The sequence below is a fragment of the Rutidosis leptorrhynchoides genome, chromosome 11 (genome assembly GCF_046630445.1).
Source record: "Rutidosis leptorrhynchoides isolate AG116_Rl617_1_P2 chromosome 11, CSIRO_AGI_Rlap_v1, whole genome shotgun sequence".
Lineage (NCBI taxonomy): Eukaryota > Viridiplantae > Streptophyta > Magnoliopsida > Asterales > Asteraceae > Rutidosis > Rutidosis leptorrhynchoides.
In genome coordinates, this window is record NC_092343.1 from 305,822,673 (window position 1) to 305,850,011 (window position 27,339).

General features: G+C 31.8%; 1 pseudogene; it reads left to right on the forward strand.

The window, feature by feature from the left end:
- LOC139877849 (tubulin alpha-1 chain-like) overlaps nt 1-13,933 on the forward strand; it is a 49,280-nt pseudogene extending 35,347 nt beyond the window's left edge.
- Nucleotides 13,934-27,339: the final 13,406 nt, after the last annotated feature.

The following is a 27,339-nucleotide window of genomic DNA, read 5'->3' on the forward strand; positions in this document are numbered from 1 at the left end:
GACATTACCACATATGAACGACGATTCACAGAGTTGTGCCTATTATGTCCAGGAACATTCGAAGATAAAGAGGAGAAGATCGACGAGTTTATAAAAGGGTTACCAGTAAGGATTCAAGAAGATGTGAGTTCACATGAGCCCGCTTCCATACAAAAGGCGAGTCGAATGGCTCATAAACTCATAAATCAGATTGAGGGAAGAATTAAAGAACAGGCAGCCGAAGAAGCCAACATGAAACAACTCAAGAGGAAGTGGGAGGAAAACGGTGACAAGAATCACCAGTACAACAACAATAACAATCACAACAACTATCCCAACAACCGCAACAACAATCGCAATAATAACCGAAATCCTAACAATAACTACAACAAACGTCCCAACAACAACAACAACAACTACAACAACCGTTCCAACAACAATAACAATCCCAACAACAACCAAATCAATAACAACAATGGCAACAACAATCAGAACAATAAATGTCTAAGGTGTGGAGGGTTTCATCTAGATAAGTTCTGCGTAGTAGTATGTACCAAGTGTAATAGAACTGGACATAGTGTAACGAAGTGTGATGTCTATGGACCAAAGGCATATAAAAATAACAGAACAAATAATTCCATTATTTGTTACGGATGCGGAAAGCCGGGCCATTTCAGCAAAGCATGCCCTAATCAAGGGAATAATAATGGGCAAGGCCGTGGACGAGTCTTCAACATTAATTCGACAGAAGCGCAGGAAGACCCAAAGCTTGTTACGGGTATGTTTCTTATTGAAGATAAATCTGCTTATGTTTTATTTGATTCAGGTGCGGATAGAAGCTATATGAGTAGATATTTTTGTGCTAAATTAAGTTGCCCATTGACGCCTTTGGATAGTAAATTTTTACTCGAATTAGCAAACGGTAAACTAATTACAGCAGATAAAGTATGTCGGGATAGAGAAATTAAACTGGTTGACGAAACATTTAAAATTGATTTAATACCTGTAACACCCGTTTTTCAGTTACACGTTATTTTGGACGTCATTCGAATTACGAGGCTTGTAAGCGTATATTTGAGTTCTAAATAAAGTTGGAGTTAAGGTTCTAAAACATTACCATTGGATAGTAAATCTCATTACGTTTCCAACGATATTTGATTCGTCGAAAACGGAGTTACGGTTTGAAAGTTACGACCAAAACAAGTTCAGTTTCAGACTCAGTTCAGTGGGTCTCCGTCCAGATTTTGGGACGCCGTCCACCAGTGAAAGGTTGGACGCCGTCTAGCCATTTTGGACGCCGTCCAAATGGCCTGACAGGCCAACTGTTGGAATTTTAATGAATTTAAAAGGGGTATTTGTGTCTTTTCACTTGGGGGTCGGTTTTGAGCCTCTAAAACTGACCCAATGCTTATCTCTATCCTCATTTCACCTCTTCCACCCATTTCCATCTAGAGAGAGAGTGAGGAGCTTAGAGAGAGAGAGAGCTCCATTTGAGGAAGAAGAAGGGTGAATCGGGTCAAGTCGCGGGAGTTAATGTTGTTCGCCTCGTTCACGGCTACATTTTGGTAGTATTGGTAAGTCTCAAATCCGAATTTCATTGTGTTAATTTGATAATCAAGTTAAGGTTTGAGTTTGTTTAAGTTGTGAAACCCGTTTAGATGACAAAGTGGGTTTATTGTGACTAGCTATTTTGATATTTTGCGGGTTTTGGGTTGGTTAATGATTTAAGCATGTTTAAGGTTTGTAAGTGGGGTATAATCACTAGTATTAGTGATTTTAGGAGTGTTGGAACTTGTAAGATCCATTTGGGGGTAAAATGGGTGAATTTGGGTTATGTTGAGTTAAGGAAAACCCTAATAGCTATGATCTAGGGTTTGGCCATGTGAATTGAAGTTGTAAGTGTTAAATGATGTTTTGGAAAGTTAATCACTAGGCGTTAGTGATTAAGGATGTTTTTGGGACTTTTGTCAAAATGGGTTGACTTAGATGGGTCAAAATTGGTAATGACACTATTTTGGATCAAATGGATGTTTAAACAATTGTGTCAAGCGTTAAATGACATTGTTAATGAAAGTAATCATGAGAAACATTTTTAGGTTAAATTGTACTTGTTTGAATGGGTCGAAATTACCACCCGTAGTGGTAATTGGTGAAGTTCACTTTAGGTGTCTAAATGAGCGGATTGTGGAGGTAGGTATAAACCCTCGGTTAAGGTGTTGGAGTCAAATTCTCGTGTAGAGAATGTATGTTGATTGTGTGTATATCTATATGCGTATTATAGGTAAAAGCTTGCTCGGTTGCGTTTGGAGACGGTTTACATATATGATTTGTGCGGGCATCTCGAGGTGAGTGGAATGATTATATATGTGTGTATATAATGTATCTATTTGTAGGGCGGGAGAGGGGCCGGGTATGCGTTGTCTATACCACCAAGAGTTAGTGATATATTTCGTTGTACACTAACGAAGAATATTTCGTTGTCCAATTTGGCCGAGAGTTAGTGATATATTTCGTTGTACACTAACGATGGACATTTCGTTGTCCAAACCGACCAAGAGTTAGTGATATATTTCGTTGTACACAAATGATTGCTTCGAGCGGATATTTCGTTGTCCGAATAGCCTAGGGGTTAGTGATATATTTCGTTGTACACTAACGGTTGTTATGAACACCGGTGGGAAATTCGAAGTACCATTCTCTCGTGTTATTGTTTGACCAAGGTTACGTGTTGTAGTGTAGCATAATATATTATTCGAGTTATATATGCTATTGTTGTGCTAGCTTGTGGTCTTGAAGATTGTAGCATTATACTTTACGATGGTATGCTATATAAATTGCTAGCGTGTATGAGGTATTTGTGTAAGTGTTTGCAAGTAGGTATATTATATATGTATATGTGTAATTATTGCATTCACTAAGCCTCGGCTTACCCCGCTCGTTGTTTACCTTTTTATATGTATTGTGTTAATGATGCTAGCTAGTTTGTTAAGCTAGACGTGCAGGAGCGGTTGGGCTCGATGGGGTAGCTTTCGGATAATTGAACGTGGATGGGGTTTGTAGTCCCCGGGATTATGCTCTTGGTATCGGGTTGGGTTGTGGAGTCCTAATCCGTCTAAAGAGATAAATGGGTCGAAATCGCTACATTATTTGTAAAACGGGTCATTGCGGGCCCGGTGTTGTAAAACTTGTTTTTATGGTGGAAATATCTTAGTTTTACTTAATATGACATATTGTGAAATTGGTTACGTTTAAAAGTGTCGGGAAGCGGGTTTTCCACTCGCGTGTAAATAAAAACTGATCAGTCCACTTTAGTTCATTTGGACGCCGTCCAGAATCATGGGACGCCGTCCTGGTCTTCATCTCTGGACGCCGTCCAGATTATGGGATGCCGTCCAGATACGCTGTCTGACAAATTTTTTTTTAAGGCTTGTTTTTGGTAAAATGATGTCGGGTTGTTACAATACCAGTCGAGTAAGGGAGTTTTGATGTAATAATTGGCATGGACTGGTTGAAAAAGGTGAGAGCAGAAGTCGTTTGTTACAAAAATACGATTCGCATTGTGCGTGAAAAAGGAAAACCTTTAATGGTGTACGGAGAAAAGAATAACGCGAAATTAAATCTTATTAGTAGTATGAAGGCACAAAAACTAATAAGAAGAGGTTGTTTCGTCATTCTAGCACACGTCGAGGAAGTTAAACCTGAAGAAAAGAACATCAGTGATGTTCCCGTCACAAAAAGAATTTCCTGTGTATTTCCGAAAGAATTACCGGGATTACCCCCACATCGATCCGTTGAATTTCAAACAGAACTTGTACCAGGAGCTGCACCAATAACTCGTGCTCCATACAGACTCGCACCCAGCGAAAAGAAAGAATTACAAAGTCAGTTACAGAAACTTTTAGAGCGTGGTTTCATTTGACTAAGCACATCACCATGGGGAGCTCCTGTTTTGTTTGTCAAGAAGAAGGATTGTACATTTAGGTTGTGCATCGACTACCGAGAGTTGAACAAACATACCATCAAGAACCGTTACCCACTACCGAGAATCGACGACTTATTTGATCAACTACAAGGCTCGTCAGTTTATTCGAAGATTGATTTACGTTCTGGGTATCATCAAATGCGGGTGAAGGAGGATGATATTCCAAAGACTGCTTTTAGGATGCGTTACGGTCATTACGAGTTTATGGTTATGCCGTTTGGGTTGACTAACGCACTAGCTATGTTCATGGACCTCATGAACCGAGTGTGTGGACCATACCTTGACAAGTTTGTCATTGTTTTCATCGATGACATACTTATTTACTCAAAGAATGACCAAGAGCATGAAGAACATTTGAGAAAAGTGCTAGAGTTGTTAAGAAAAGAAAAACTGTACGCTAAGTTTTCAAAGTGTGCATTTTGGTTGGAAGAAGTTCAATTCCTCGGTCATATAGTGAACAAAGAAGGTATTCAGGTGGATCCAGCAAAGATTGAAACCGTTGAAAAGTGGTTAACCCCGAAAACTCCGAAGCACATACGCTAATTTTTAGGGCTGGCTGGTTATTACAGGAGATTCATCCAAGATTTTTCCAAAATAGCAAAACCCTTGATTGCATTAATGCATAAAGGGAAGAAATTTGAATGGAAGGATGAACAAGAGAAAGCATTTCAATTGTTGAAGAAAAAGTTAACTACGGCACCTATATTGTCATTACCTGAAGGGAATGATGATTTTGTGATATATTGTGACGCCTCAAAGCAAGGTCTCGGTTGTGTATTAATGCAACTAACGAAGGTAATTGCTTATGCGTCTAGACAATTGAAGATTCACGAGCAAAATTATACGACACATGATTTGGAATTAGGCGCGGTTGTTTTTGCATTAAAGACTTGGAGGCACTACTTATATGAGGTCAAAAGTATTATATATACCGACCACAAAAGTCTTCAACACATATTTAATCAGAAACAACTGAACATGAGGCAGCACAGGTGGATTGAATTGTTGAATGATTACGACTTTGAGATTCGTTACCACCCGGGGAAGGCAAATGTGGTAGCCGACGCCTTGAGTAGAAAGGACAGAGAACCCATTCGAGTAAAAGCTATGAATATAATGATTCACAATAACCTTACTACTCAAATAAAGGAGGCGCAACAAGGAATTTTAAAGGATGAAATACCCAAAGGATCGGAGAAGCATCTTAATATTCAGGAAGACGGAACCCGATATAGGGCTGAAAGAATTTGGGTACCAAAATTTGGAGATATGAGAGAAATGGTACTTAGAGAAGCTCATAAAACCAGATACTCAATACATCCTGGAACGGAGAAGATGTACAAGTATCTCAAGAAACATTTTTGGTGGCCGGGTATGAAAGCCGATGTTGCTAAACATGTAGGAGAATGTTTGACGTGTTCTAAGGTCAAAGCTGAGCATCAGAAACCATCAGGTCTACTTCAACAACCCAAAATCCCGGAATGGAAATGGGAAAACATTACCATGGATTTTATTACTAAATTGCCAAGGACCGCAAGTGGTTTTGATACTATTTGAGTAATAGTTGATCGTCTCACCAAATCAGCACACTTCCTTCCAATAAGAGAAGATGACAAGATGGAGAAGTTAGCACGAATGTATTTGAAGGAAGTCGTCTCCAGACATGGAATACCCATCTCTATTATCTCTGATAGGGATGGCAGATTTATTTCAAGATTCTGGCAGACATTACAGCAAGCATTAGGAACTCGTCTAGACATGAGTACTGCCTATCATCCACAAACTGATGGGCAGAGCGAAAGGATGATACAAACGCTTGAAGACATGCTACGAGCATTTGTTATTGATTTCGGAAACAGTTGAGATCGACATCTAGCGTTAGCAGAATTTTCCTACAACAACAGCTACCATTCAAGCATTGAGATGGAACCGTTTGAAGCACTTTATGGTAGAAAGTGCAGGTCTCCGATTTGTTGGAGTGAAGTGGGGGATTGACAGATTACGGGTCCGGAGATAATACAAGAAACTACCGAGAAGATCATCCAAATTCAACAACGGTTGAAAATCGCCCAAAATCGACAAAAGAGCTACGCTGACATTAAAAGAAAAGATATAGAATTTGAAATTTTAGAGATGGTCATGCTTAAAGTTGCACCTTGGAAAGGCGTTGTTCGATTTGGTAAATGAGGGAAATTAAATCCAAGGTATATTGGACCATTCAAGATTATTGATCGTGTCGGACCAGTAGCTTACCGACTTGAGTTACCTCAACAACTCGCGACTGTACATAACACTTTCCACTTCTCGAATTTGAAGAAATGTTTTGCTAAAGAAGATCTCACTATTCCGTTAGACGAAATCCAAATCAATGAAAAACTTCAATTCATCGAAGAACCCGTCGAAATAATGGATCGTGAGGATAAAAGACTTAAGCAAAATAAGATACCAATTATTAAGGTTCGATGGAATGCTCGTAGAGGACCCGAGTTCACCTGGGAATGATAAGATCAGATGAAGAAGAAATACCCGCACTTATTTCCAGAAGATACATCAACACATCCAACTGCTTAAAATTTCGGGACGAAATTTATTTAACGGGTAGGTACTGTAGTGACCCGAACTTTTCCATGTTTATATATATTTAATGAATTTGATATTTACATGATTAAGTGTTTCCAACATGTTAAGCAATCAAACTTGTTAAGACTTGATTAATTGAAATAGGTTTTATATAGACAATTGACCACCCAAGTTGACCGGTGATTCACGAGCGTTAAAACTTGTAAAAACTATATGATGATATATATATGGTTACATATATAGTTAACATGATATTATGATAAGTAATTATCTCATTAAGTATTTTAACAATGTGTTATATACATAAAAATGAGTCTATTGAATTAAGAAACTCGAAAACGATATATATAACGATTATCGTTATAACAACGTCTTACTAAATACATATGAATCATAATATGATATTGATACACTATGTTTAATCATGATAAATGATAAGTAAACATGTCATTAAGTGTATTAACAATGAACTACATATGTAAAAACAAGACTACTAACTTAATGATTTCGAAACGAGACATATATGTAACGATTATCGTTGTAACGACATTTAATGTATATATATATCATATTAAGATATATTAATACATCATGATATCATGATAATGTAATAATTTAACATCTCTTTTGATATAATAAACAATGGATTAACAACATTTAACAAGATCGTTAACCTAAAGGTTTCAAAACAACACTTACATGTAACGAGTAACGATGACTTAATGACTCAGTTAAAATGTATATACATGTAGTGTTTTAATATGTATTCATACACTTTTTAAAGGCTTCAAGACACTTATCAGAATACTTCTACTTAGCAAAAATTCTTACAATTACATCCTCGTTCAGTTTCATCAACAATTCTACTCGTATGCACCCGTATTCGTACTCGTACAATACACAGGTTTTAGATGTATGTACTATTGGTATATACACTCCAATGATCAGCTCTTAGCAGCCCATGTGAGTCATCTAACACATGTGGGAACCATCATTTGGCAACTAGCATGAAATATCTCATAAAATTACAAAAATATTAGTAATCATTCATGACTTATTTACATGTAAACATAATTACACATCCTTTATATCTAATCCATATACCAACGACCAAAAACACCTACAAACACTTTCATTCTTCAATTTTCTTCATCTAATTGATCTCTTTTAAGTTCTATCTTCAAGTTCTAAGTGTTCTTCATAAATTCTATAAGTTCTAGTTTCATTTGCTCCCTTTTTAAATGCTTTTGCAATATATATTTTTGGGACTGAGAATACATGCGCTTTTATAAATGTTTGACAAAATAGACACAAGTAATCGAAACTACATTATATGGTTGGATGATCGAAGCCGAATATGCCCCTTTTACTTGGTAACCTAAGAATTAGTAAACCAGTCTACTAATTGACGCGAATCCTAAAGATAGATCTATTGGGCCTAACAAACCCCATCCGTTGTAGTAGATGCTTTAGTACTTCGATGTTGTTTTATCATGTCCGATGGATGTCCCGGAATAATAGGGGATATTCTTATATGCATCTTGTTAATGTCGGTTACCAGGTGTTCAAACCATATGAATGATTTTTATCTCTATGTATGGGATGTGTATTAAAATATGAAATCTTGTGGTCTATTATTATGATTTGATAATATATAGGTTAAACCTATAACTCACCAACATTTTTGTTGACGTTTTAAGCATGTTTATTCTCAGGTGATTATTAAGAGCTTCCGCTGTTGCATACTAAAATAAGGACAAGATTTGGAGTCCATGCTTGTATGATATTATGTAAAAACTGCATTCAAGAAACTTATTTTTGATGTAATATATTCTTATTGTAAACCATTATGTAATGGTCGTGTGTAAACGGTATATTTTAGACCTTTATAGATAAAAGAAAGGTTATGGTTGTTTTAAAAATGAATGCAGTCTTTGAAAAACGTCTCATATAGAGGTCAAAACCTCGCGATGAAATCAATTAATATGGAACGTTTATAATCAATATGAACGGGAGATTTCAGAGCAATCGTGACAGGTTATCGCATTTAATCAAAGAAAATCCTAATTCCTTTGATTACCGAAGAATCAAATCTTATTACAAAGATTTTCTCCAAATCTCTTGAATTTGGAACTCAATCCTATCTACGTCAAAAGATATGACAAATCTACACCTACTCATTTCACTCTTTTGTGATAGCTTCATACTCTTCACAAAACTAAATGGTTTTATCCATATTACTCAACGATGATAAAACTCAATTTATCAACTCATATTTGTCATGAAAACATTCTTATTGTTATCCATGACGACCTCTATCAAATTTTGGGGACGAAATTTCTTTAACGGGTATGTACTGTGACAACCCGGAAATTTCCGACCAAATTTAAACTTTAATCTTTATATGTTTCCAACAAGATAGGCGAAGTTTGTTAAGTTGAATCTCAAGAATTTTAAACTATGTTCATACATTCATTTAACCTCGACCAAATTCCGACGATTCACGAATCATTATATAGATGAATATGATTATATATGTGTGTATATATATATAGGTATATATATGTTATAACTTGAAAATATTAACAAAGTATTCAATGTATAATACTTTACATGAATGTATTGTTTCTATATGTTCATCGACGGAATTAAAAGATAAAATCAAATGATTTAAGTATCAGATATATTGTGATATTGTTATGTATCTCTGTTGTGTGGTCCACGTTGATTTGAGAAATTATTCCTTTTTAACGGTATTCGGAATAAATGGTAAAGTGATTTACAAGTAAAAACAAATGTGTCAATTAACAAAAGTTAGACAAAAGATAGTGGAGAATTGGATTTCATAATATTCGATTGATCTTTTTTTTCAAATGTGCGAAAACGCTTTTCGATTCAATAGAATTTGATTATTAAAAAAAAGTTTTGTTTAAATAACATAATTTGAATATATAAAATAGGATATTAATTATTAGAATTAAATATATAAATAACTCACAACGTATATTTAAAAACGTGTTTATGAATACTGAAAATATATATGATTTCAAATTAGTTATTAAACGATGGTAACGCTCAATTGTCACATTGATTGATATTAACCGAAGATTAAAAAAACGAATACTTATAAATATACTATATATAATTGTAATTTACTACATAATATACTTACATAATGTCTATACATAATTATTATAGGTATATTATAGATATACATGTATATATATACATATAATTTATAAATATTATATGAAGAAATTCGAATATTTTAGTCTATGTAAAATATTAGTATGTTAATATTAAGATGTTATATTAATGTTATAAGTATTATTATTAATATTGTTATAATTATTATTAATATTATTATTAACAATATAATCAATAATTATTATCATTAATAATAATAATAATAATAATAATTATTATTAATATTATTATTATTAAAAATTATTATTATTAAAAATTATTATTATCAATAAGATGATTACTAATATTATTAATTACATTATTAGTATTACCACCATTACTAAAATTATTAAAAATTATTATAAATATCGTTATTGTTATATTAATACAACTTATTATTATTAATATTATTAATAATAATATTATTAACATTATACTTAAAAAAAATTATTATTATCCTTAATATTGTTATCAATATTGTTATGATAATATGATAGTTATTATAATTAATATTAACAAGTATTATTATTATTATTAAGATACTTAATAATTTCTTATATTAGGTATAAGATATAAATACAGATATATATGCGTATTTACATACAGATCACAATCATATATCAGATATTATTATTATTATACTGTCTTTCTGTTTTGCTCGTGAACTAGTGTCGAGCCTTTTTCTATATTAAATAAGAAATCATCTCATGTTGTTTAGGAATTCAATCAACTACCCATTATCATTATCGATTACCATAACTTTTAACCATTTCTAGATGTTAATTTTATCAGGAAATTTAGAACACAGCTTATAACCTCTGTTCGAGTCAGGTTGAAATCGATAGCCCAATACTGAATCAATTATCAAATTTCAAAAATACAGATATGTTAAGAATCATATACTTGTACTATCTGTAAGTTTTCAATCCTTAATTTCTTTAATTGATGTTAAATTTTTGAGTCAAAGTTTTGAAAATAAAAAGTCAACAGATCGTTCTTCATCAAATTCGAAATCATTTTGATGTTTCAAGTGCAATTGATGATTCCTAAAGTTTCTAGGAATGATTTAAAACTTATTTCGTTTTGTAATTTTAATCTGAAATGTTCAAAAATTTGAATTGGACGTTTGAGTTCATAGTCATGTTCTTTGCATCTGTTTATTTCGTTAATTTTTCTTTGTTGATTTTTAATGAAAAAACAACGATTACTGATTGTTTCTATTTCAAATTACATGTCTTAATTCAAAATCATTTTACTCTTGGTCTTAATTTTGTTGGATCCCTGGTAATTCGAAATTGACAAGAAGAAGGTAATAGACAGACGAGTTATATTTAGTTTAGTTGGGTTTAAATCAGAAACGAATGGGCAGCGGAATAGTTTGGACTGTGTTCGGGTTTTCGAGAGGTCGAGGGTTCGAGCCTCGTGTGAGGCACAATTTTTTTTAGAAGCCCTTTTCTAAGGTAGTTTTCTTTTTATTATTATTATTATTATTATTATTATTATTATTATTATTATTATTATTATTATTATTATTATTATTATTGTTATTGCTGTTGTTATTATTATTATTATTATTAATTATTAATTATTGTTATTATTACAAGTATTATAATTATTACGATTAGTATAATTATGATTATTATTGTTATTATTATTATTGTTATTTTTATGTTAATTATTATTATCATGAATTTTATTATTATCATTAAAGTAGTTTACAATATTATAATTAATATAAGTATTATATATATTAGTAATAACCTTATTAATAATACTACTATCATTATTATTAAAATTATCATTATCATTTTTATTATTAGTAATACCAATATTAAAAAAAAAAACTATTATTATTATTATTATTAGTAAATTGTTATTATCAAAACTATAATTTTAACACATAAATATTTTATATATAAAATTATACTTATTATATATATTATAATTATATTAATATTTCATATAACTATATATATATCAACCACATTAATATTTTTTTTAAATACTTACATATAACAAACTAATAATTTTTAAATATAATACTAATCACATATATATATATATATATATATATGTATATATATATATATAAATATAATGATTAGTATATATATATATATATATATATATATATATATATATATATATATATATATATAACATATAAGTTAAAATATAATATAAGTATATGCTTTAAATGGAATTTAGTATAAATTCTATATAACTACAAGTACATAAACAGTATATATATATATATATATATATATATATATATATATATATATATATATGTATATAAATGAAATTATATGATCTCCATTATATGTTTTAATAGATATACAAATTGATATAGGTTCGTGAATCGGAGGCCAACCTTGCATTTGTTTAATGCCATCATATGCTTAATTACTACGAAATACAATATGTTAGTTTCATTACTCTCTTTTTATATATATTTTTGGGACTGAGAATACATGCGCTGCTTTATAAATGTTTTACGAAATTGACACAAGTAATCGAAACTACATTCTATGGTTGGATTATCGAAATCGAATATCACCCTTTTAGCTTGGTAACCTAAGAATTAGGCAGACGAGAGGTTCTGTTCCTAATTGACGCGAATCCTAAAGATAGATCTATTGGGCCTAACAACCCCCATTCAGGTTATGGATGGCTTTAGTACTTCGAGATTTTTATTATACAGATGAGATGTTCTGTTTGAGGATATTCTATGCCTTAAAGTTAATGTCGGTTACCAGGTGTTCAATTCATATGAATGATTTTATCTTTATGCAGGCGAGAGGTTTTGTTTATAAATATGAAAATCTTGTGGTCTATTAAAATTATGGAAATAATCGATTATGATAAACTAATGAACTCACCAACCTTTTGGTTGACACTTTAAAGCATGTTTATTCTCAGGATTGAAAGAAATCTTCCGCTGTGCATTTGCTCAATTTAAAGATATTACTTAGAATCATTCATGACATATTTCAAAAGACGTTGCATTCAAGTCGTTGAGTTCAGTAAAGATTATGATTAAGTAAAAGACAGATTAGATCATTTATAGTTGGATATTATGAAATGGTATGCATGCCTGTCAACTTTCGATGTAATGAAAGTTTGTCTTTTAAAACGAATGCAACGTTTGTAAAATGTATCATATAGAGGTCAAATACCTCGCAATGTAATCATATGTTATTGTATTCGTTCTTATGGATTAGGACGGGTCTTTACAAATGCTGCTGTTGCTACAATCAAAACTAAGCGCACTGTGCAATTTGTTGACTAGTAAGTAAACAATGATATTAGATGTAGCTAAATGGGCGAATTGGGTGGAATGCGTAATTGGTCTAGTATGGTTTGGGTCAAATTGGGTCATGTTAGTTTAAACATGTGTACCTTCTGTCCAGAATCTAAAACTTATTAAGTGTGTCAAAATACTAAGCAGATTCTAGGTTTTAAAATAAATAGATATGGGAGATTATAAACGTTATAAAATATTACACTCGGGGGTTAATACTGATTTGTTCAACTTATTGACCCTTTACATTTTAAGCTGTTGTTTTTTTTTTTACCTGAGATAAAACATAACGACAATCCACCAATTCAGAATTTAAATGGGTCACATTTTCTTCCCTACATGATAAATCCCGCTCTTAGTTTAAATTGAGTGACTGGTTGTTTTGTTTTGAGATCACTATCAAACAAACTTCAGTTGTAAAAATGAGAAATTTGGGTATATTTTGAACATTAAAATGAATGAGGAAAGAACTCGATATTTGACCATTTTTCTCTATAAAAAAAGGTATCTTTTTGCAAAGGAAATTTTTGCTTTTGTAAGAATGATGGTTTGAAAAATAATAGAAGTACATGAATTTATGTTAAAGTGATATATGATAACAGGTGTCCAACTGGATTCAAGTGTGGGATCAATTATCATGCATCAGCAGTTGTACCAGGAGGCGACCTGCAAAGGTACAGCGAGCCGTATGCATGATTAGAAACAACGCAGCAGTTGCTGAGGTGTTTTCATGCATTGACCATAAGTTTGACCTGATGTACTCAAAGAGAGTATTTGTTCATTGGTATATGGAAGAAGGTGAGTCCTTAGAAGCCCGTGAAGATCTTGCAGCACTTGAGAAAGATTATGAAGAAGTTGGTACTGAAGGTGTCGAAGATGAAGGTGAGGATGACGAGTACTGAAGTAGTTACGATTTTCGGATTTTAGAGATGTTATTTTGTGGGATAATGAATGGTTGTTTTTTGGTTTTTATGTTTTTTTTTTTTTTTATTGAGAATTGTGTGATTTGGTTGTATTCTTGTATTATGTTGGGTAAGGTACCAAATAATATGCAAGAAAGTATTTCTTTTGATTAACAACTTTGTGGGCTTTGGTTATCTCAAGTCTGTTTGGTATTGATTATCAATTATCTCGAATGGAGAAATCGAACGATGGTCGAAGCCCAAGAAAACTGTTCATGACCGAAAATTTTCAGATCATGATCAAAAAATTTGACGTGAAATTTTTAGACCATGCTCGTTTTTATACCATTCCCAAGACCCGTGTGAATTGCAAGGGAATTTCTTCAAATTTTTTCACGACATATTGTTATAGTTCGTAAGAAAAATGAGTGTCTATTTCAATTTATGCAAAGAATCTCTACTAGACCAAAGAAACAAATTTGTATTATTTTCATCATGGTTGTCTGAATAACTTAGAAATTTCTGTTCGAGATATAAAAACAAACCCAAATAAACATTCAATTTTTCAATACATAAATATAAAATGATAATACTACTAAAAGTTATTATCAGTAACAAAACTCATAGGATTTCTTCTGTAGGTATAGTTAAAAAGTCAGAGTAATATCTATATGTAAATGAAACCGTCATTTCACAATCGGATTTATCTTTGACCTCATAAAGTTAACTTATAAGCAAAAGATATCTAGTTTCCATGAAAAATTCAGGCAAATCAGTAATAACTTGATGCTTTGTGTATTCAATGCTTTGTGTAGCCAATGGGGCTTTGCCTCATTGGTCACCATGTTAACATGGTGTTCGAGGAGACCAAGGGTTCGAGTCTCGGGGGGGGGGGGGATTTTCGTGAATTAACTCTAACCACTAACATTGCCTTTCAAAAAAAAAAAAAAAAAAAAAAAAAAAAAAAAAAAAAAAAAATGTGCAAGGTACAACCATACTCGCACATATTACATCTTGAACTGCCGCTCAACTTGTATCTTGATTATTTGATGTTTAAGGTACATGCAAACTTGCACAATTTACAACCTGAAATGCAATGCAGTCTTTGTACAATTTCATTCCTCTGAATTTCTTGCAATAAGTTTTCAAGTGTTGGATAATAGGGTTTGAATGCAGAATAATAGGGTTTGAATGCCGGATAAACTTTTGAATCGTGTAGTCACTTTCGCGATAAAGTATTTCGACCCTATACATAGATTGCTTTAGGGTTACACGAAATCTTTATTCGGTATAAGACAAAGGCACAACTCCAATATAGGCAATTAAAGTTAGAAGTCAAGAACATAGATAATTTGTATATTGTGAATGATCAAATTTCATCATCTTGAAATGTGAGACAAATACTCTTATTTATAGAGTATGAAAGGTCACCATGATAAGTTGCATCTTTTGGTGTAAAACTTTCCATGAAATGTCACACCTCTTGGTGTAAAGGTACCATGGTTACACAATTTCATGAAGTTACACCATTTCGTTAAAAGTGTCACCAATTCATGAAGAGTTATGTCTTTTGGCCAAACAGTCACCAACTAACAAACACAACCTTTCAATTAAATGACTCTACTTAGCTTAAACAAGCGTGTACTCCACACTCTCCTAACTTGTTATAAAGCTTAACTAGAAATTCATTTGTCTCAAGTAAATCACCTTATCACACAAAATGGCTGATGACACTAAAATCACCAACAATCCCCCCCCCCCATTTTAGTGTAATCCTTAGATTTACTTAATAACTTGAACAAACACACAAACCAATGCATAAATGGAAATGTTCGTGAAGAATTGAAATTCCACTTAATATATTATTTACGAGAATTCGAAAATCAGGGTGTTCGTGAAGAATTGAACCCTTCATTCATTTGAAACTATAAAATAATATACACATCAGTTTCTTGCATTTCTCTAATGTTCATCTTGACGCTTTTATAAGCCGTTTCGTTCCTGTTCTTCATTTCCTTCTTATAAAAAAAAGGGGGATTTCTCATTCGTCCATATCCTTTCATGAGTATATAGGAAGCCAAGTCCAAGCTTCTTTGAAGCGGCAAACTTCATACACACATAGGTAACTCTTTTCCGTCTTGCACCCGCATATGCAATTTTTCAAAAGAGGCATTAAGAAGTTTAACTTCAACCTACTCCACTTACATGAAATGTCCCGTTCATATCGATTATAAACGTTCCATATTAATTGATTTCGTTGCGAGGTTTTGACCTCTATATGAGACATTTTTCAAAGACTGCATTCGATTTTAAAACAAACCATAACCTTTATTTTATCGATAAAGGTTTAAAAATATTACGACGATTATCAAATAATGATAATCTAAAATATAGCATTTTCACACGATTATTACATAATGGTTTACAATAATATTACACATCAATTTAAATCTTCGAATGTTGTTTTTAAACCATATTATACAAGCATGCTGACTCCAACTCTTGTCCATAAATTAGCATGCAACAGCGGAAGCTCTTAATAATCACCTGAGAATAAACATGTTTTAAACGTCAACAAAAATATTGGTGAGTTATAGGTTTAACCTATATATTTATCAAATCGTAATAATAGACCACAAGATTTCATATTTTCATTTTTCATAAACATCATCCCATACATAGAGATAAAAATCATTCATATGGTGAACACCTGGTAACCGACATTAACAAGATGCATATAGAATATCCCCATCATTCCGGGACTCCCTTCGGACATGATAAAATCGAAGTATTAAAGCAGTTCAAATTTTCTGACTGGGGCTTGTTAGTGCCCATAGATCTATCTTTAGGATTCACGTCAATTAGGGTGTCTGTTCCCTAATTCTTAGATTACCAGACTAAAAAGGGGCATATTCTGTTTAATAAATTCAACCATAGAATGTATTTTCACGTACTTGTGTCTATTTTGTAAAACATTTATAAAACTGCATGTATTCTCATCCTAAAAGATATTAGATTTTAAAAGTGAGACTATAACTCACTTTCACAGATTTTTACTTCGTCGGGAAGTAAGACTTGGCCACGGGTTGATTCACGAACCTATAACAAATGTATACATATATATCAAAGTATGATCGAAATATATTCACAACATTTTTTATTACGTTTTAACGATTTAAGTTTATTAAGTTAGCAGTCCAATGTTAGTAATCTACAACTAGTTGTCCACAGTTAGATGTACAGAAATAAATCAATATATATTATCTTGAATCAATCCACGACCAAGTGTATACAAGTCTCAGGCTAGATCACAACTCAAAGTATATATATTATTTTGGAATCAACCTCAACCCTGTATAGATAACTCGAGCATTACTGCATATAGAGTGTCTATGGTTGTTCCCAAATAATATATATAGATGGGTCGATATGATATGTCAAAACATTGTATACGTGTGCATGGTATCCCAAGATTACATAATATATGTTAGAATACATGTATAATACAATATAAGTTAGTTAAGTTATGATTTGTATAAATTTGTTACAAATTTCACGTAGCTACACAAGCAAAATTATCCAATCTTATTTTACCCATAACTTCTTCGTCTTAAAACCGTTTTGAGTGATTCAAGTTGCTATGGTTTTATAATGAACTGAAATTTATGAAACTAAACAGAAAAATTATAAGTTTATAGTCGGAAATACAGGTTACAAGTCACTTTTTAAAGAGGTAGTCATTTCCGTCAAAAGAACGACATCTTGATAACCATTTTGAAAAACATACTTCAACTTTGTGTTTAACCATGATTTTTGTAGTGATCCGAACTTTTCCATGATTATATATTAAATGAAATTGATATTTACATGATTAAATGTTTCCAACATGTTAAGCAATCAAACTTGTTAAGACTTGATTATTTGAAATGAGTTTCATGTAGACAATTGACCACCCAGTTTGCCTGATGATTCACGAACGTCATAACTTGTGATAATTATATAATCGTTTTATTTTTTTTATGATGTAAGTTTTTATTATATATATATATATATATATATATATATATATATATATATATATATATATATATATATAAATAAGAAATACAATTAAATTAAAGATGTACAAGTAAAACACTATTTGCTACAGTAAAACACTATTTGCTACAGTAAAATACTATTTGCTACAGTAAAACACTATTTGCTACAGTAAATTTTTGCTTTACTATTTGCTACAGTAAAATACTATTTGCTACAGTAAATACTATTTGCTACAGTAACACAATTTACTCGTATTCAATCTGTATTCGTACTCGTACAATACCCAGCCTCTAGACGTATATACTATTAGTATATACACTTCAATGATCAGCTCTTAGCAGCCTTAATGAGTCACCTAAACATGTGGGAACCATTATTTGGCAACTAGCATAAAATATTTAACAAAAATACAAACTAATGGAACCTTATATTCAAGGGTAGGATCACATTTTTCTTCACCAACCATAACACTTTCATTTTTCAACTTTCATGCATCAAACTTATCTCTCTCTTATTCTCTCTTGATGTTCTAAGTGTTCTTCATCACCTTCATCAAAATCTAGCTCAATCTAGCTCATAAATCCTAACCTAGATCAACTTACAAAACAACTACTCAAGAATACACCAAAAACACTTTCAAGTTAACTAGCTTACTTTCAATCTTGCAAATCCATTTCAAGTGATATCTAATCTCAAGAAATCTTTCTTATTTACAGTAAGATATCTTTCTAATTTAAGGTAATACTCATATTCAAACTTTGATTCAATTTCTATAACTATAACAATCTTATTTCGAGTGGAAATCTTACTTGAACTTGTTTCGTGTCATGATTCTGCTTCAAGAACTTTCAAGCCATCCAAGGATCCTTTGAAGCTATATCTATATTTCTCATTTCCAGTAGGTTTACCTACTAAAATTAAGGTAGTAATGATGTTCATAACATCATTCGATTCATACATATAAAACTATCTTATTCGAAGATTTAAACTTGTAATCACTAGAACATAGTTTAGTTAATTCTAAACTTGTTCGTAAATAAAGTTAATCCCTCTAAATTGACTTTTAAAATCAACTAAACACATGTTCTCTATCTATATGATATGCTAACTTAATGATTTAAAACCTGGAAACATGATGAACACCGTAAAACTGGACATACGCCGTCGTAGTGAAACCGGGGGCTGTTTTGGGTTAGAAAAATAAAAAAACTATCTTAATCTTTGAATTGGAAGTTTGTTTTCTGGAAAAATGATATTTCATATGAACATGATACTATATCCAAAAATCATGGTTAAACTCAAAGTGTAAGTATGTTTTTCAAAATGGTTATCAAGATGTCGTTCTTTCGACAGAAATGACTACCTCTTTAGTAAATGACTTGTAACTTGTATTTCTGACTATAAACTTATACTTTTTCTATTTAGTTTCATAAATTACAGTTCATTATGAAACCTTAGCAACTTGAATCACTCAAAACGGATTTAAAACGAAGAAATTATGGGTAAAACAAAATTGGAAAATTTTACTTGTAGCTACGAAAATTTTACAACAAATCTACACTAATCATATCCTAGCTAACTTATATTGTATTATACATGTATTCTAACATATATTATGTAATCTTGGGATACCATAGGCACGTATACAATGTTTTGATATATCATATCGACCCATCTATATATATTATTTGGAACAACCATAGACACTCTATATGTTGTAATGTTCGAGTTCGCTATACAGGGTTGAGGTTGATTCCAAAAATATATATACTTTGAGTTGTGATCTAGCCTGAGACGTGTATACACTGGGTCATGGATTGATTCAAGATAATATATATTGATTTATTTCTGTACATCTAACTCTGGACAACTAGTTGTAGGTTACTAACGAGGACTGCTAACTTAACAAACTTAAATCATAAAAACGTAATAAAAAATATTTTGAATATATTTCAATCATACTTTGATATATAAGTACACATTTGTTATAGGTTCGTGAATCGACTAGTGGCCAAGTCTTATTTCCAACGAAGGAAAACTCTGTGAAAGTGAGTTATAGTCCCATTTTTTAAAATCTAATATTTCTGGGATGAGAATACATGCAGTTTTATAAATGTTTTACGAAATAGACACAAGTAATCAAAACTACATTCTATGGTTGGATTATCTAAACTGAATATGCCCCTTTTAGCTTGGTAGCCTAAGAATTAGAGAAGAGTACCCCTAATTAATGTGAATCCTAAAGATAGATCTATGGGCCTAACAAACCACATCTGAGGTACGGATGCTTTAGTACTTTGATTTTTATACAGACGAGAGGATTCTGTTATACAGACGAGAGGATTCTATTTTGGGGATATTCTATATGCATCTTTTTAATATCGGTTACCAGGTGTTCATCATATGAATGATTTTAGCTTAATGCAGACGAGAGGATTCTTCTGATGACCCGAGAATTTCTGACCAAATTTAAACTTAATCTTATATGATTTCGACATGATAAGTAAAGTCTGTAATGTTTAGTCTCAAAACTTCTTGAACTATTTACATAGATTCATTTGACCCTTGACTAATTTCGATGATTCACGAACAATTGGTTGTAAGTAAATATATAGATATAAATATAAAAATAAGAGTATATATATAACACTTTACATAAATAAAATACACTTTAATTAATTAAGAATGTAAAACAGAATAATTAAGTACAATTAAAATATGTAAATATAAACATGTACATGATATTATGTATATATATGATTTCTATTAATCACTATTATTATATTGTAATATATATATATATAAATATATATATAAGTTATAATTAGTTGTAATATATAATTATTGATATTATTATTGATATTATCATTATTAATATTAGTATTTTTATTATTATTAATTGTATTATTATTATCTTATAAATGATATTATGATTATTATTATTAATATTATTATTAATATATCTATTAATTATTAATGTTTATTAATTATATTAAGTAAAAGCAGATATAAACATAAAAATCTGTTTCCTTTCTCCTTTCACTATCTTTAGATTCCATCCAGTACGATTCAGTTCCACATCCTTATCAACACAGTAATTCAATTTGTTTCTTTCTTCAATCTGTTAGAAATCAAAATCAAGTGTACAAAGTCTAATTCCATTCACCATCTATTTTTTTGTTTTCTTTCTCTTTTTGTTATTCCTGATTGATGAACCTGTCTGAGTATTGTTACACGTCAATATCATGATCACTACAAAACAATTCCAATCAATTCATGCTACATCATTAATATATTACTTACAATCTATACATCCTCTGCTACGTTTGTTTAAGGAGCCAAACTCAAAAACCAAGAAACTCATATCGGATACTACTACTTCAATTAGAAACCACAACCTTCCATCACATTAACCTCCACCACCTTCAATCCATGTATGTTAACCATCTATATAACCACCTTCTACATCATCACTAATTTTTTAAAAACACCAACTATCACCTTAACTCTTTCTTACTTCTTCTTCTTGACAACCACACGTCACTCTTCAAACACCATCATGTTAATACTACTGCATTTTTTTCGATTATGTTATGTCGAAGTCAAACAACCACGATCATCTTCAGCTTCATTTTAAACTCACGAAAATCACCACTCAAGAACCATTCAACGAAACCCACAGCTGAACTATTCTATTTTACTCCATATTCATCCTCATCGTTGCTTTTGTTTCTGTTTCCTGTTGCAAACCGAACTATCGAAAACCAACCCAAACTCCACTCCACCTTGTGCTATCGAATGGATACAACCTTCAATCCCAGAAACCCTCACCACTTTAAACTTATATTTGTGATTCAAGTGCTGCTGCAATCGAGAACATAAATTACACCACCATCGACTATAAATAACCCCACAGCTCGATCAAAACCCTCAAATAAATGCTTGACGACTGCAGCTGCTATCTGTCTTATATTTTTTCTGCTTCAGTTCGTTTTAAACTATAAAACTGCTATTACGCATCCTGCTTTAGTTTGCAGCTTGTGAAGCTGCGTAATGTTTTCTTTCCTCTATTCCAAACTTTCACATCGAATAAATATAAATATCAAGCTGATATTAAAAGCGTAATAAAGGCAAGAATGGTGCTCTTTCTTTTATTTTTGGCCGACACCTTTATACAAAAGATAACTCCACTTGAAATTTTTATTGAAGCATAAAATAATAAAGAACCCCATGAGCTTGTTTCGGTTCAACTTGTACTATCATTCAAAGATTCCTTTGCCAAAACATTCCCACTTGCCACCGAAAGTTTGACAACCCACTGCGTTTTTTTTCTTTTTCATCAATATAGGATATAATTTTTTCTTCAATCCCTTTAGTTATCTAAGGCTCAACAAGTGATTATTTTAGGCACAAATATTAAATTCTGGCCCAACTAGGATAATAGCTATTATGCTCGAGCAACTACTTGAACAACCTGTGTTGTTGCTTTGATTACCAAACCCAGAAACCCAAAACCCATGATCGTGGGAGCTGAATAAACGGTGCAGTTTATGATGATAAAATGCTAAATGAATGATGATGATGATGATGATGATGATACAGACGTGGTGATGTTACAGTGACGATTAAGAAGACGATGATGGGATGCATGATACGAAGATGATGGTAGTCGAATTTAAAGATGATAATAATATAGATGACAGGATTAAGATCGAATGAAATGATAATGATGATGAGATGAAATAACTAAAATGATAATTTTGAGGTTGTTAAATAGTTTTCTGGGTCTTGAGTTAGAAGAAAAGAAAAAGAGACAGAGAAATGGGTTATATGGAATTAAATCAAAAGATAAGTCAGAAATGTATCGATAGAAGGATGGTTAGTGGTTGGTGTGTTGAACGAGAGGTTGCAGGTTCGAGTCTTGGCAGGGACGTTTATACTTTTTTAGCCTAATACATTAAGGTAGCTTTTCTTATTATTATTATTATTATTATTATTATTATTATTATTATTATTATTATTATTATTATTATTATTATTATTATTATTATTATTATTATTATTATTATTATTATTAATATTATTATTATCATTGTTATTGTTATTATTATTATTACTAATCAATAACTTGATGAATATAACTATGGATATTATTATTAAACATAACGATATGAAGATTATACTTCATTTATTTAATTTGATTATGAAAGGATTATGATTAAGAAGATATAAATTTTTAGTTATGAAAATAATTATAATAACATTACTAATAAGAGTATCATTTTTAGAACTAGTATTATTATCAGTATTATTGATTTGATTATTAGTATTAACAATATTTTAATATTATTTTTAACATTATTATAATTATTTTAGTATTATGATAACAAATAATTTGATATGAAAATATACTTAATACATATGATATAACTATATTACTATGAAACAAATAATTCATTAAAATAACAAGTATATTATTAATAATAAAATATATAAACTTGTTCGATTACTATTTGGTGTTAATAGATATACAAATGATATAGGTTCGTGAATCTGAGGCCAACCCTGCAATGTTCAATATCGTCATATGTATTTTTACTACAAAATACAATATGGTGAGTTTCATTTGCCCTTTTTACTCTTTACGTTTTTGGGCTGAGAATACATGCAAATGCTTTATTAACTGTTTTACAATATTTATATGCGTGAGTTTCATTAATCCCTTTTTAAATGCTTTTGCAATATATATTTTTGGGACTGAGAATACATGCGCTGTTTTTATAACTATTTTACGAAATAGACACAAGTAATTGAAACTACATTATATGGTTGAATGATCAAAATCGAATATGCCCCTTTTTATTAAGTCTGGTAATCTAAGAATTAGGGAACAGACACCCTAATTGACGCGAACTCTAAAGATAGATCTATCGGGCCCAACAAGCCCCATCCAAAGTACCGGATGCTTTAGTACTTCGAAATTTATATCATGTCTGAAGGAGGATCCCGGAATGATGGGGATATTCTTATATGCATATTGTGAATGTCGGTTACCAGGTGTTCAATCCATATGAATGATATTTTTGTCTCTATGCACGGGACGTATGTTTATGAGAATTGGAAATATGAAATCTTGTGTTCTATTAAAATGATAGAAATGATATTTATGTTAAACTAATGAACTCACCAACCTTTTGGTTGGCACTTGAAAGCATGTTTATTCTCAAGTATGAAAGAAACATTTCCGCTGTGCATTTGCTCATTTTAAAGACAGTATTTGGAGTCGATCATCGCAATAGAACCAGTTGATGGTGACTTTGGCCAGATGGATTAGGACGGGTCCTTTCAGTTGGTATCAGAGCGGTGGTCTTAGTGAACCAGGTCTTGCATTAGTATGTCTAACTGATAGTTGTTAGGATGCATTAGTGAGTCTGGACTTCGACCGTGTCTGCATGTCAAAAGTTTTGCTTATCATTTCGTGTCAGAAATCATCTGCTTATCATCCTTAGGAAATTACCTGCTTATCATTCTTAGTCTAGACACATCTTACTGCAATGATTGCATGAATAGTGTATAGACAAAATTCGTATCTTAGCGTATCTGCTAATTCATATCTTACCATATCTGTTACTGTAGACTTTGCCTGACATTTTCCGTAGATTCCTCCGTAACTTATGGGATTTTAGTATTATATATGCATATGTAAATTATGTATTGCAGGGTACTAATCTACATCCTATAATCTATTTCTTATCGAAAATCCTCCATCTGATCGTACGAGATGAATCCTGCAACCAGTTCGAGTCCCTCAGATTCCGATAGCTATTCCGATAGTTATTCCAACAGTTATTCCGACAGCTATTCCGACATAGATGTTCACCTAAGCTCTGAAAACAGTGTCATCGGCATGAATCAACCAATCAGCCATCCCCAATTCATCTGATGGATTCATAGTCGACTTAATCAATGGAAACGCGCAGAAGGCAATCCCTTCCACCAACCGAATTCACCTCTTGACAATGAACTTGAAGCGTTTACCGGCAAACCTTTTCGAGACACCATTTTCAGTCTCATTTCCAGGGTAACTCGACAAGATTATATTCTATCCACAATTCTGAACCTTATTCATCTGCTCGTTCCGACCGACAATCATCCTGGAGTAATAAGTCAACGAACTTCGCGCTCGAATAATCAATTCGGAGAATATGGTGCAAAATATACCAGCTTCAGCAACAACATCGGCATCAACAGTACCATCAATACCAGCACCTGTACCATCAAACAATCCATGCTTCAATATCATCATCTGTACTTTGAGTATGACCTTCGTTCTACGTATCGTTCTACCTCAGTTATCTTCGTTCGACATGACGAATATGTAATATCTGAAGTTTTAGAGATTATTTATCCTAGTTCCAACCGAAAAGCAAATGGGTTTAATATTATATTAACTCATTAAATCTATGAATACATCTGAAGAAAATATATATGTATATATGTTTTCATAAAGATTGTAACTAAAAATTCTTTCGTTCAAACTGTTAATGGTGAAAATATTTTAACGGGTAGGTAAAACCCGAGGAATATTTAGATCTCACATTAACATGTTGCACTGTACATCCTTCAGTTCCGATTCAACGGTAATTTACTATCCTACATACAACCACAGATATACGTATCCGTTCATTCACGAATAACCATTTTCATTCCAATTCAAATTCATATTCGATTTTCGACCGATCAGAATCCAAGTCAAAATATAACAAGTGGCATGATGAAGAAAACATTGGACAAAATAAAATTTGTTAGAAACAAACAAATTAACTATGAGAAATTCTGTTAAGAATCCACGCTAACTGTTTTCAGCTAACTGTTCCTAGCTAACTGATTACATTTATTTCTCGCAATTTATTTTATCGCAATTTAATTCTCACAATTTTATTTATCGTCGTTTAATTTCTGTTATTTACTTTACGCACTTTATTTATCATCATTTAAATTTCTGTTATTTATATTACACACTTTAAATATCGGGTCACGATATGTATTAATTAATTCGAATATTATATATTAAACTATATATGAATTATTGGACTATTAATTGTGGACTATCGACTGTGGACTAATAACATTGGACAATTAAAATGAATTAAAATATTGATTATAACATATGAAACTAAACGTTTCTTCAAGTTTGCCACTTGATCTCATCTTAAACCTCATTTGTATTTTCACGATTATATTCTGCGTTCAAACCTTTCATGATTCTGAAAACACCTCAACTGAGAGGATGAACCAATCACACTTCATCTACAGAAGAAAAGATTGATGCATATAGTTGTACACCTGAAACTACTCAGAACCTGAGTAAACGTTTAACACATAGCTATGATAATTCCTTTAGTGTCATTATTATTGAAAATAACTTTGCAACCCCTGATCGAGATAGCCAGTTTTGTCACAGCTCCAGCAAGTCAACTTCGATTTTTCGTTCGAAAATAACCTTATTATAACCTTGATATATATGCATGCTCTTTTGTTATTACCGGGGGACCTTTTATATCCCACAATATTATCAATAGACGTACCAGCAACCTCGTTGCTCCTTAGCTTAAACCTCTCCGATAAATCACTATATTTATCCATTGAAACCCTATCATATACTCATCCGCATCTTATAACGAGAACTGCCATACCAATTATCGGGAACCAATAATCAGTACTTTGAAAACTCATAGCATATCTACATCAACAGTTATATGTATGACATTTATCTCTTAGAATTATGATCTCTCCTTCTGGAATTCTGAAAAGTACTCAGTCACAAATCAATACTCTGAATGTTGAAAAAGCTGAATGAAGCGGTAGAAACCATAGACAATCGTAAACGACCATAATCATCGAAAGTTTGATGATAAAGAATAGTATGTTGGAAAAGCTCAGAAAAGTGGGAGCTGGAAAACGGTTTGAGCTAACCACGAAGGAGACCAAGGACAAATACAAGGACCATACCATATATTCAAAGAATCCAGGTAATTCTGGATCCGATGAAACCTTCAACGAATATCTTGCCCTGTACTCATGTTAAAATCTTGCGGAAAATCTTTCTCCATCAACCATCGAACTTAGAAACTCCAAAATATCATCATCAATATCTTCGATATTTCTGAGGATATTTTCATAAATATTCTCTTCCGAAATTATATACCTCTTCGTGAATCCTGTATGTCATTATATTGGAAACATTCAATAGAAAATTTAGTACCGAAAGGCGGATTATGCGAAACTATGAAGGAAGTCGTGGACAAATCACAAAGAATAAGTTTGACTTCAAAGAATCCAAATGATTCAATTCCTGCTAAACT